General features: G+C 42.5%; 1 protein-coding gene across 1 annotated transcript in view; it reads left to right on the top strand.

Moving 5' to 3' along the window:
* Positions 1-7,616: 7,616 nt before the first annotated feature.
* The window catches only part of gng2 (guanine nucleotide binding protein (G protein), gamma 2), a 19,668-nt gene continuing 16,912 nt past the window's right edge, over positions 7,617-10,372 (top strand). Inside the window, exon 1 of the mRNA XM_008399013.2 lies at positions 7,617-7,855. The gene's annotated coding sequence lies outside the window, so the exon portion shown is untranslated. The remainder of the gene's footprint in view (positions 7,856-10,372) is intronic.

Raw genomic sequence — 10,372 nt, 5'->3', positions numbered from 1 at the left:
TGACTTGTCAATTCTGATTTTGGCCGATACTGATCGTCTTGTCTGAATATTGCTAAATGCAGAAAACGTCAGTAGGTTGGCAACAGTGGGGTGACTATTGATAACTGCAAACATGAAGACATGACCTGGTGGGCTGGTCTATCAGTCAAACGTCTCTAACAGGAGAGGAAAGCGGTTGATTTTTAGATATTTGCTGAGGAAGATAAGATCAGTGGATGAAATCACTTTCACATGTATTGGCGGATCACCAATTTTCAAAATTAAGGATTTGGGGAAGATTTATTGGTGCACCCCTAACATACACAATACACAAATATTTTCTTTTGAAAATAAAAACATACACTGATTTTTGCATATTTGTTAAAATAAAGTCACCATGTCATGATTTTATGTCACGAGACGTATAATTTGTGAAAATAAAAACTCCWCCATTTCCCCTGAGCTACTATTTCMATCTGAAGAAATCCATCACTCCCAACCAAAACCAACCAATCAGAGAYTGGAGGATAGTCTTAGCACTGTCAATCAACCTCTTCATGCTGTCAATCAACTGTTTATCCACCTTCATCGGTGTCCATGCTAACTAGTCTTAACATTTATGAGAGGTTCCGTTAGCTGCAGCGTAGCCAAATGCAAGAGATCAGGGAGAAGTGGGATGAGCAGCACCACAGAGAGTTTCAACATATATGTAAAAAAATGTATCAYAAGTTACATARTGCTGCATTAGATATTATTAGAAAGACGCATAACAAAACATTATGCCTATGTTATTGCAGAAAACATCACACACTTCCTAATTTAAACTAAAGGTTGGGACATCACTATTTGTGAGCCAGAATCATCAAAATTAACAGCAATAAATACTTTGAATATGTGTGTAATGAATATATAATTAACTTTCAGAAGAAAAAAAAGAGAGGAAGAAGTGAAGAAAAAAATTCTAATCATTTCTTTAGCTTCTGCTGCCCTCTGCTGGAACACATCCGTCACCAATAACTACATTTGACCTGAAGGTGGCAGTAGTGTACCACGCAACAGACTGGTTTCTGCGTCGCCTCTACTGTTGCTCAGCTCTCTATATATTGGTGATATACGGAGAGCACACATCTGAAATATTGGTACGTTGTTTTTGTTTGAATAGTTATATTGTTACATAAATTGTGCTGTATTTGTGTTTAATCTATATTTAGCAGAGTTTTCTCCTTATAAATGCTGACCAGCGTTTCGCAGGCTGCTCTCTGTATTTTGTTGATTTCAATGTAATGGTGAGTTTTAAGTGTTTGAGGTTGGAAGGCCTCTTTGCCGTCACCCTAATCGTTTGCTCCACAGACTCTATCAGTGACTGAGCCACTACAAAATGTAAATATGCCTTCAAGCCTGTAGATGTAGCTATAAATGTTCCTTAAAAAAAAGAAAGAGAGAGACAGAGAGAAAGCGATTTGTTTCATAATGGCCAAATAATCAGTGGATTTAGGTCTGGACTTTGACTGAACCGTTGTAGCGCATCATTGACATTCTTTAAACTAAACCATTGAACTGTTTTAACTCTCACCAGCTCTTCTGTCGCCGTTGAAGCAACTCCCACAGCATTACATTGCCACGACCATGTTTCACCACGGGGTCCTCTACATGGTTTGTGACAAACTTTAAACAGGATTCTCCTTGTTTTAGAAACAGTCTCTGCTTTCTAATGGTGCGTGTGCACCTTGAATGCAAATGCTTGACATTTTGCTCTACACCTAGCGTTTTGTGCGTCTGGTTTACATTCAAAGTCCATGTGAAGGCGCATCGAGGGTGCATCAGCTACTTTTGGTGTGAACGCACCATTATAGTCGCAACAGATCAAATAGGACCGAATGCAAGCACGCCACACTTTTCAGATTTTTATCTGCAAAAAAATAGTGAAAGCCACGTCGTGCTCTGTTCACAAAACAATTTTGTGCTGCTACTTCCACAATAAAGAGAAGCAGTTCTCGATTGGTAAACTAAATTGAGACGTGACGAAAAATAAAACGCGGTACAGCTTGAAGTTGCTTTTTTTTCCGTAAACCGTTTTCAAAAAGCGCCATTGTTAGATCTGACTCTGACAACAAAACTGACCAATCGTCTTTTACAGCGTTCTTCTGCAGATCCTGTCTCTCTCTTAAAAAAATAAAAATAAAAAAAAGCTCCATGTGTTGTTCTCCAATCAGCAGCAGCAGCTGGAACAGATTAACGTCTGAGGTTCTATTTTTTCTTTCTTTTTTTTTTTTTTTCCATTTGGTAAATTTCCAAAACTTGGGGAAGAAGACACATCCCAGAATGCTCTGGTGTAGCAGAGGAAAAGAAAACCTGGATGCTTCCCTCTCTTCACCGGGCTCCACCTCTTTCCCTCTCTCTACAGCTGTACAGGAAATCAGTCATCCTCCATCCACTGCTGTCTCCATGGCAACACAGAGGGGGGAAATCCTTTTTCTGGTCCTGTCACCCCTCACACACACACACACACACACACACACACACACACACACACACACACACACACACACACACACACACACACACACACACACACCTTTTTCTCCCTCCTCTAGCCGTTTGACTTGTTTCACAACGTGCCGCTCAGTTTGGAACATTTTGGTTTCACATCCAGCATGTCCTTAACCTTTTACAACCTCATCAGCATTTTTTATTATTATCATTATTATAATTATTATTAAGCGTGCCTCACTATCAGAGCAAACTGAGTGACAGTGCATCTCTGACGACATACACAACCTCTCTCTCTCTTTCTCTCTCTCTCTCTCTCTCTCTCTCTCTTTCTCTCTCCCTATCTGTCTCTCTCTCTCTCTCTCTTTAAATCCCAGAGGGCACCGGGACAGCACAGACGGAGTGGCTCTGCTCGGCCTTGGAAGGAGGCAGATGGCTGCAAATCACAGATGAAAATCGGGGCCCCTCCCCCCTGCCTGGGTGATAACCCCACCCCGGCCTGCAACATCTGCCTCGTCCGCAAGCAAAACAAAACAACTCCGCTGAAGGGAGGGGAGGAGGGGGGGAACCTTGGAAAATACAGCGATGGTGGTCAGCCTTTCAAGGTAAAAGAAAAGGAAAACAAAACAAAAAAATCTTGCAAAACAAAAACAAAACATCGTCATTGTAAGATGAGGGCTTTTAATAGCAAGTCAAAGTCAAAAGCCACAAGCTTTTTTTTTTTCTTTTTTTTTTTCCATAAGCTTTGAAAAATAAAATGGATTAAAGGCACTTAGCAGAGCAGCCTATTAAGCTCAACAGCTGCAGTGACACCAAAAGGTCCGGAGATGATCCTTGATCTGATAATAAAACTCAGTAATCAGATTACGAATTAGCAAATCTCTGGATTGGGTTCATCTGCAGGGAAGCGTTTCACTGCTTGTGTCTCTGGTGGCGCTCGACCAGCCTGCAGAACTCCAGCACCGCGCAAAGGTGCTACTGAGCGTGTCACATTACAAACTACAAAGTGTTTTAATGGGTTTCTATGTTATATTTACAACCTGTGGCTACGGAGCCGCAAGCGGCTCTTTGGAAACTTCCACACTGGACCGTAATGGGTTTGATTAAAAATGATAAACAACTAAAGTAGCTATTTCTTTTCAGTTGTTTCTATTGAATAACTGTGCTTAATTCCCATAATAGAATTATGTTCATTTAGATCTATTTTTTTCTTGTTATATTTTAAAATTACAACAGATTTTCTCTAGTAGCTGTTCATCAAAACTAATGTATTTTGAAAGGAAATTAATACATACATACATCCATCCATCCATTTTCTTACACCCTTGTCCCTCAGTGGAGTCGGGAGGGTTGCTGGTGCCCATCTCCAGCTAATGTTCCGGGCGAGAGGCGGGGTCACCGGACAGGTCGCCAGTCTGTGACAGAAATTAATACATGATTTTTTTAATAACAAATAATAAAAAATGTGCCCTCCTTCATTCTGACACCTGCTAATAAAATCCAGTAGTCTTCAGAAGTCAACTAATCAATAAATAAACTCCATCTACACATAATTAAAACATAATCTAAATTCTAAACTAACACAACTGGCAAATTCTCCCCGAACGCACATCTTCACTGTAACGCACGGTGGTGGCAGTATCATGCTTTTACTGAGCCACAAACAAAATACGTTTTAAGTAGCAAAATATTTGAAACTGGGTCAAATTTCACCTTTCAACAGAACAAAAAAAAAAACTTAAAACAGTGGTTTAGATCTAATCAGATTCATGGACCAGTCAAAGTCTGAATAAGGATCTGTCACAATGTTTGAAAATGTCTGGTCTCACCCATCTTAACGTAACAGGAGCAAAGAAATGACATCCAAAATGTCACCGTGCGTCCTTTTTGTATCGTTTCACCACATGAAATTCACCTGTGTTTGTGGCGACACGATGTGGAAAAGCTCCAGCACGGTAATCTAGATTAAAGACCCAGAACATCACCCGCTCCAGTTTACACGAGGAACTCTGTGACGTGGTCGACCAGAGGCCTCGTCGTCACCAGAGGAACCGGCGCTCAGTTAATTCGCCGCCCTCCTCTCTCCAGACGAGCTGCTGCTGTACGCCTCCCGGTGGATAACGCGCGCATGAATGGAGCTGAGGAAAATGTGACTCGGGCAGAACATGACGCTCAGACGAATGAGGTCACGCTGGGCGTACCTGCCGCGGGCGAGCCGCGCGACGCCCGCGAACGGCACAGCTGCAGGATGCTCCAGCGCGCGCCGACTCACAAGTGACAAACGGGGATGTGTTGTCTCACATTCACAATGTCGGACGCTGGTTTGGTGTTTTTATGACGGAGCTGTAGGGAAATGCTGATTCTTTCTGTCAGGATCTTTGGGTTGTTTTGGGGCTTGATTTGTTTATTCTGGTCTTATTATTATTCTGTGTTTYTTTGATTAGATCAGTGTTGTTTCTGTTTTACTTTAGCTTACTACTTCTTAGTGATTCTAGTTTATTTCTTGTGTCTAGTTTTATCATGTTCATTCTTTAGTGTTAAATTCATTTCCTGTGCCACTTTCCCTCTCTCTCTCTTTGCTCACACCTGCAACCTGTTTCCAATCACCCATCTAGTAATCCAGCTCTCCAGTATATGTGCAACTCATCCTAAGTCACTCCTTGCTGGGTCCCCCTGTTACCTCCCTGTTTCTCACTGCTGAATTTTTGTTCCTAGATTCCTGTTTTTGTTCTGCTCTGGCTCCCTGTTGCCCCTGTGATTTCTTTTTTTAAAATCATTTCTTATTAAACTTTCAACTCCGCTCTCTGCTGCTGCCTCTCTACATTCTGTCCGACTTCATTGCCACACGCATCACGACACTTTCATTGTAATCTGATCTATTTAAAATCCTGGCCTTTTGAAACTTTGTGGCGTTTTTTTTTTTTTTTTTGATATACACACTAGAAAATGTTCTCAAGGTCTTTTTGCAAAGGTTTTCTTTCCTTATTTTAAAATCTCAGGTTAGAAATGAAGTAGTGTGTCTTTAAAAGTGACGAACGTCCTAGATATTTATCCAAAAATTACAATTAGAAGTTCTAGCTTTTACAAAATGTCACATAGTATTTGTGGTTCCAGTCATGTCTGATTTAGCTGGACTGACAGCCAAAATGGCTCCATGGATTGAGAATCAAGGCTGACACATAAATATAACAGCTGCGTGCTGAAGTAATATTTTATCAAAATATGAAATTGTTTCATATTGATTTATCTATACAGATAAATCAAATTATCTGTATAGCCCTAAATAACATCAATATGAAACAATTTGTAATATTTAACGTTAGGAAGTACTCATGGAGTGCAGCGGCAGCTACTTATTGATACTTTAACAGTTTTATCAAGACATTCTGCCACATTTGTGATCCTACTGTGGCCCAAAATGAAAATGAGTTTGACACGCCTGAGCTAACGGACAAGAGAAGAAGCACACAGTGGGAGGAAACTTAAAAATGTTCTAGATTTTCCTCGGTATCGGCCAAAACATTGCGGCCCATGGACGAGCTGCCTGCTGGGAGAAGGAACGTGAGGATGCGACAGCGACGGACACGAGGGACAGGATGAGATGGACGCCGATGATTCACAGTCTCAGTCCCTGAAGGGATCCAGTGGCTTCCTGCCGGACGGATCTGCAGAGTGTCTTAAAACAGAAACGTTAAAGTACTCGGAGTGCTCGAGTTCCAGTGCCTTTGATCTTTGCGTTAGTGATTTTTGGACAAAGATCTGACACTTTGCTCAGTTTTAACAGACGCTAACGCAAAGCATATGCGACCAAAAGCGAAGGGGGACCTCGCGGTCAAAGTCAAGCGCACAACGTCTTGAGATTCATGAGTCAGGTGGGAGAATTTGTGAACAGGTATTACTGTAAGAAGTGAAGTGTAGTTGTGCAGAAAACCCTCCACCAGGAGCATGTATGGTGGTGGCAGCGTCATGCTGTGGGGGTTTCTTTTCTTCAGCAGGGACATTGCTAGAGTTCATGGGGAGATAGATGGAGCTAAACACAGGAAGAAAACTTGTAAAAGACTTGAGACCGAAACATATGCTGTAGACCAAAGCACATACTAGTGTGGTCTAGTCAAAGGCCAAAGCTAGATTGAATGAAGCATCAGGACTCGATAGTGTCCATCCAATCTGACTCAGAATGAGTAACGTTCGTTGGCGGAGACGAAGTTGGCTGTACGCTATGCAACACACTTGTGCACTTGCACACCACACTTTTCAGAGTGTTATTTGAAAAAAACTTTTGTTCTGCTTTACAATTTTGCGCAGCTTTGTCTTGTTTTATCCAACAGTGGCTTTGGTCTAGTTTCTAGTGCAAATATTTTAGTTACACTTGAAATAAGACAGGCTTGATGAAAAAGTATCAGTTCCACTGGCACGTTATTTCACTTCCAACATGGGAAAAATGTCTTAGTGTAATTGAAATAATCTGCTGATGGAAAATTAAGGGACCTTTTATCTGAAACGAGCTCCTATTTCTTGCTGAAACTTGCAAGTTACTTTCAAGTGTGCTAAAATATTTGCATGAGAAACTAGAGCAAGATGTGATTTTTGAAGTGACGTTTTAAGACGAAACAAAATTATTTTTCAAACAATACAGCAAAGATCTGCACAGCCGATCAAGATGATTTAAAATCAATGTGGCAAGCAGAGCATCCCGATGTACAGCTGCTTTCTGTCTCAACTTCTTTCTCTCTCTCTTTCTCTTTTATTATTATTATTCTGAACTATTGTGGCTTCACTGTGACATGCAAGTAGATTAAACAGATTAAAAGCTTCCGCTTTGGCAGCGGCACAAGAATGCACGCCACAGAGGATGTTGTTGTTGTTGAGGGTTATAATTTTTTTCTTTCTTTTTTTTTAAAATGATTATTATTTAAATCAACAAACAGCTAAAAAAAAAAATGGGAAAAGCGGCCACGTCGGTATGAATCTGTTGTTTACAGTAACTGTTAATACAGGCCGCGTGAGCTCTTCCGGTGGACCTCTGAGAGGCAGCGCGAGCGTTTCCTATTAGGCAGAAAAGAAAAGAAACAAAGAGAGAGAGAGAGAGAGAGAGAGAGAGAGAGAGAGAGCGGCGGCGTACAGCGTCTTGCAGCCGGAGCGGGTTGTGGCCGGAGGGTGGAGACTCGGCAAGCGGAGAGGAGGGAGGCAGCGGGGATCTCAGCTGGAGCAGAAACACAGAGAGAGAAAGAGAGAGAGAGAGAGAGAGAGTACGGAGGGAGAAGTGTGTGTGTGTGTGGATGTACTCTGCTCGCCTCGCTCGCTAACTGAGTGTGTGGATACTACTCCACAGCGCTGGATGCGTGGGGGCTTCGCTAAGAAGAAGAGAAAGAAAACCTAAAGAAAGGTAGGATTTAAAAAAATATGTTTCTATGTTTCTCTCTCTCTCTCTCTCGCTTTTTTTTTTTTTTTAAGTGGGTAAATTTGAACCAAAACAGGGTGTGTTCTGGAGGAGGAGGGCTTCCTCGTGTCCATGCTGTCGTTTTGAGATTGATGCCACTGGCTGGTCTGCATCATGGAATCCCCTCCTCCCCCTGAAATCAGTCCCATTCTCCCCGCTTTGAGCCCTGGCTTCATCTCTCCTCTCTCCATACATCAGCGAAAGGGGGGGAAGAGAGAAAGAATGGACTCCCTTTTCTTCCTTTCTTTCTCTCGTTCTTTCTCTCTCCTCGCGATTGGGTAGCCCTTAGAAAGCGAAGCCAGAGGAGCATCTGTTTCTGCGGATGCTTGCAGGCGCAGCAGAAAGGAGGTAGAAATGTCAGTGTGTTGGGTTCAGGCGTAGTGGGAGGTGAGAAGAACCGGGTCGACCACACACCAGCTCCAGGCGGATGTCCAGACGAGGACGAGTAGGATGGATGGTTGGTTGGTGTTTTCCTACGTCGCTCAGCAGACACCGCACGACTGTCGGCTCTCGAGAAATCCAAGACGACAAAACGCAGACGTGCGTCTTCAACCCCTCCGCCCCCCTCCCAACCCCTCCAACCCCTGCCTCCGTCCTGTTTCGTCACAAAGGCATCGTCGAGCCCAGTGGTGTTGCTCACATAGGGCCCACGGCAAACGCAAGCCGTGAGTCAGGAATTACGCAAGCACTCACGTCCAGGCGGGTCGGAGCGCATCTAGAAGACAAACGGCCGCCTGGACCTCAGACCGTAGGAGGCGTCTCGCCGAGCGACCGGCTGTAAACAAGCCCAGGAAGTGATGATCGGCTCTGTGAGAGGGGTCAAATGTCACAGATGGAACGTAGAAGGGATGAAGGAAGTGATTGACCTCTTGACTGTCTGAGTAGATGTCAACTTTAAAATAACAGAACAAAAGGGAGGCAAAAAGCCACCAGTTTAAGGAAACTGAAGTCCTGAAGACAGTGTGTGCAAATGTTGCTGTGGAAACCACAGTAGAAGATGAGGTCCTCAAAGGGACGGTGGAGAGGGGGGGGGGGTCGAACAGGATGCTGCGGCTCGGGCCACTTCAGCATTTGTACTCAGTGCTCTTTGTACTCACAGCGGATTTTTTTCCTAAAGAATAGTTGACTTTACCCTGTGACGATGAAAGGGTTCAGAGAGAAAGACAAAGGTTTAAAAACTAACAGCTGAATCCAAGTTAAGACCCAGTTATCCTGGGTTTTTACACTTCCACTCGTTCTCCACTGAAGCATCCGTATCCTATGACATGAGTCCAGGCCTGGCACAGTGGCAAAGTTTGCTGGATGATAAATTGTCCCAGAAGTTATCGCTATAAACGATAACATTGTTTCTAGACCGTTTTCAAGTGATATAATGACGGCAAAAATAGTGCAAGAACACGTTTCCAACGATCAGTAAGCTTTAAATTAGAGTGAAGATTAAACTCTGGAACTGGAAGACGTTTCAAATATCCAAAACAGATAAAGAAGACAACAGAAATGACAAATCAAATGAATTATGAAGTCTCAGTAAACGAAGTTGGTATCGACTCGAGACTTTTGTCATCCAGTTTTTGGTAGAAAGAGAGAAAAGAGGAAAAGTTTGTTTTAATTTATCATGTGACTAATTGGTTATGGCCTCTATAAGACAACAATTTTCTTTTGAGTCTAAACTGAGAGAGAAAGACTCGTCAACTCAGACCGTCTGATCTGTATCTGCAGTTTTAGGGTTACGGTTTCCAGGCCTCAAGTTCTGAAACTAAAGTCTAACTTCGGATCTCGTCTTGAGTCCCTGCGCCATTTTAAATGCATTAAATCTTCTGGAAATAAGTTCCTTCCTTCATTATGGTTCTCATCTTGCTTCACAGCACTCTGTTGATTTGTTCTCACCTGATTCATGTCACTAATCTCCTCCCCAGCTGTTGTGTCAGCCTGTTTTCTTCGCTCCTTGTCAGTTCTCGCTGTTCGTTACTCCCTTTCAGCTGCTCTCCTCAGGTCCCGTCTCGTCTCTTTTGTCTCCGTTTCTTGTTTTTGTGCGTCGTCTTCATCTTCAGCATGAGATTCCGGTTTTTACATTTGATCCATTATTTTGTGGGAAAGGAGTTTCTGCAGGCAGCGACACACAGAGGGCTGGTTAGAGCTTGAAGTTGGAAGCTGGATGGAGCTGAACATGGGTTGATCCTGGAAGAAAACCTGAAAAGCTACAACGCAGTGATTTAGATCAAAGTATAGTCACGCATTTGAAAGGGCCTAAACAAAGTCCTGACCTATATCCAGGTGAGATTCAGTTGCAAGCCTTGAACATGGCAGTTCACTCAGAAGATGTCTGAACTATTTTCCGAAAAAGAAAAAAATGGGGGAAAAATTTCAATTCATTTGGTTTATTTATACAGTTCTGATTCACAACGAATGTCTCAAAATTCTTTTTGTTTTGTTTTTTTTACAAAAAATAAAAATATGAATTAT

The sequence above is a fragment of the Poecilia reticulata genome, linkage group LG22 (genome assembly GCF_000633615.1).
Source record: "Poecilia reticulata strain Guanapo linkage group LG22, Guppy_female_1.0+MT, whole genome shotgun sequence".
NCBI classification, from domain to species: Eukaryota; Metazoa; Chordata; class Actinopteri; order Cyprinodontiformes; family Poeciliidae; genus Poecilia; species Poecilia reticulata.
Note: the sequence above shows the minus strand (reverse complement) of the source record. Positions and strands in the feature narration are given on the sequence as shown.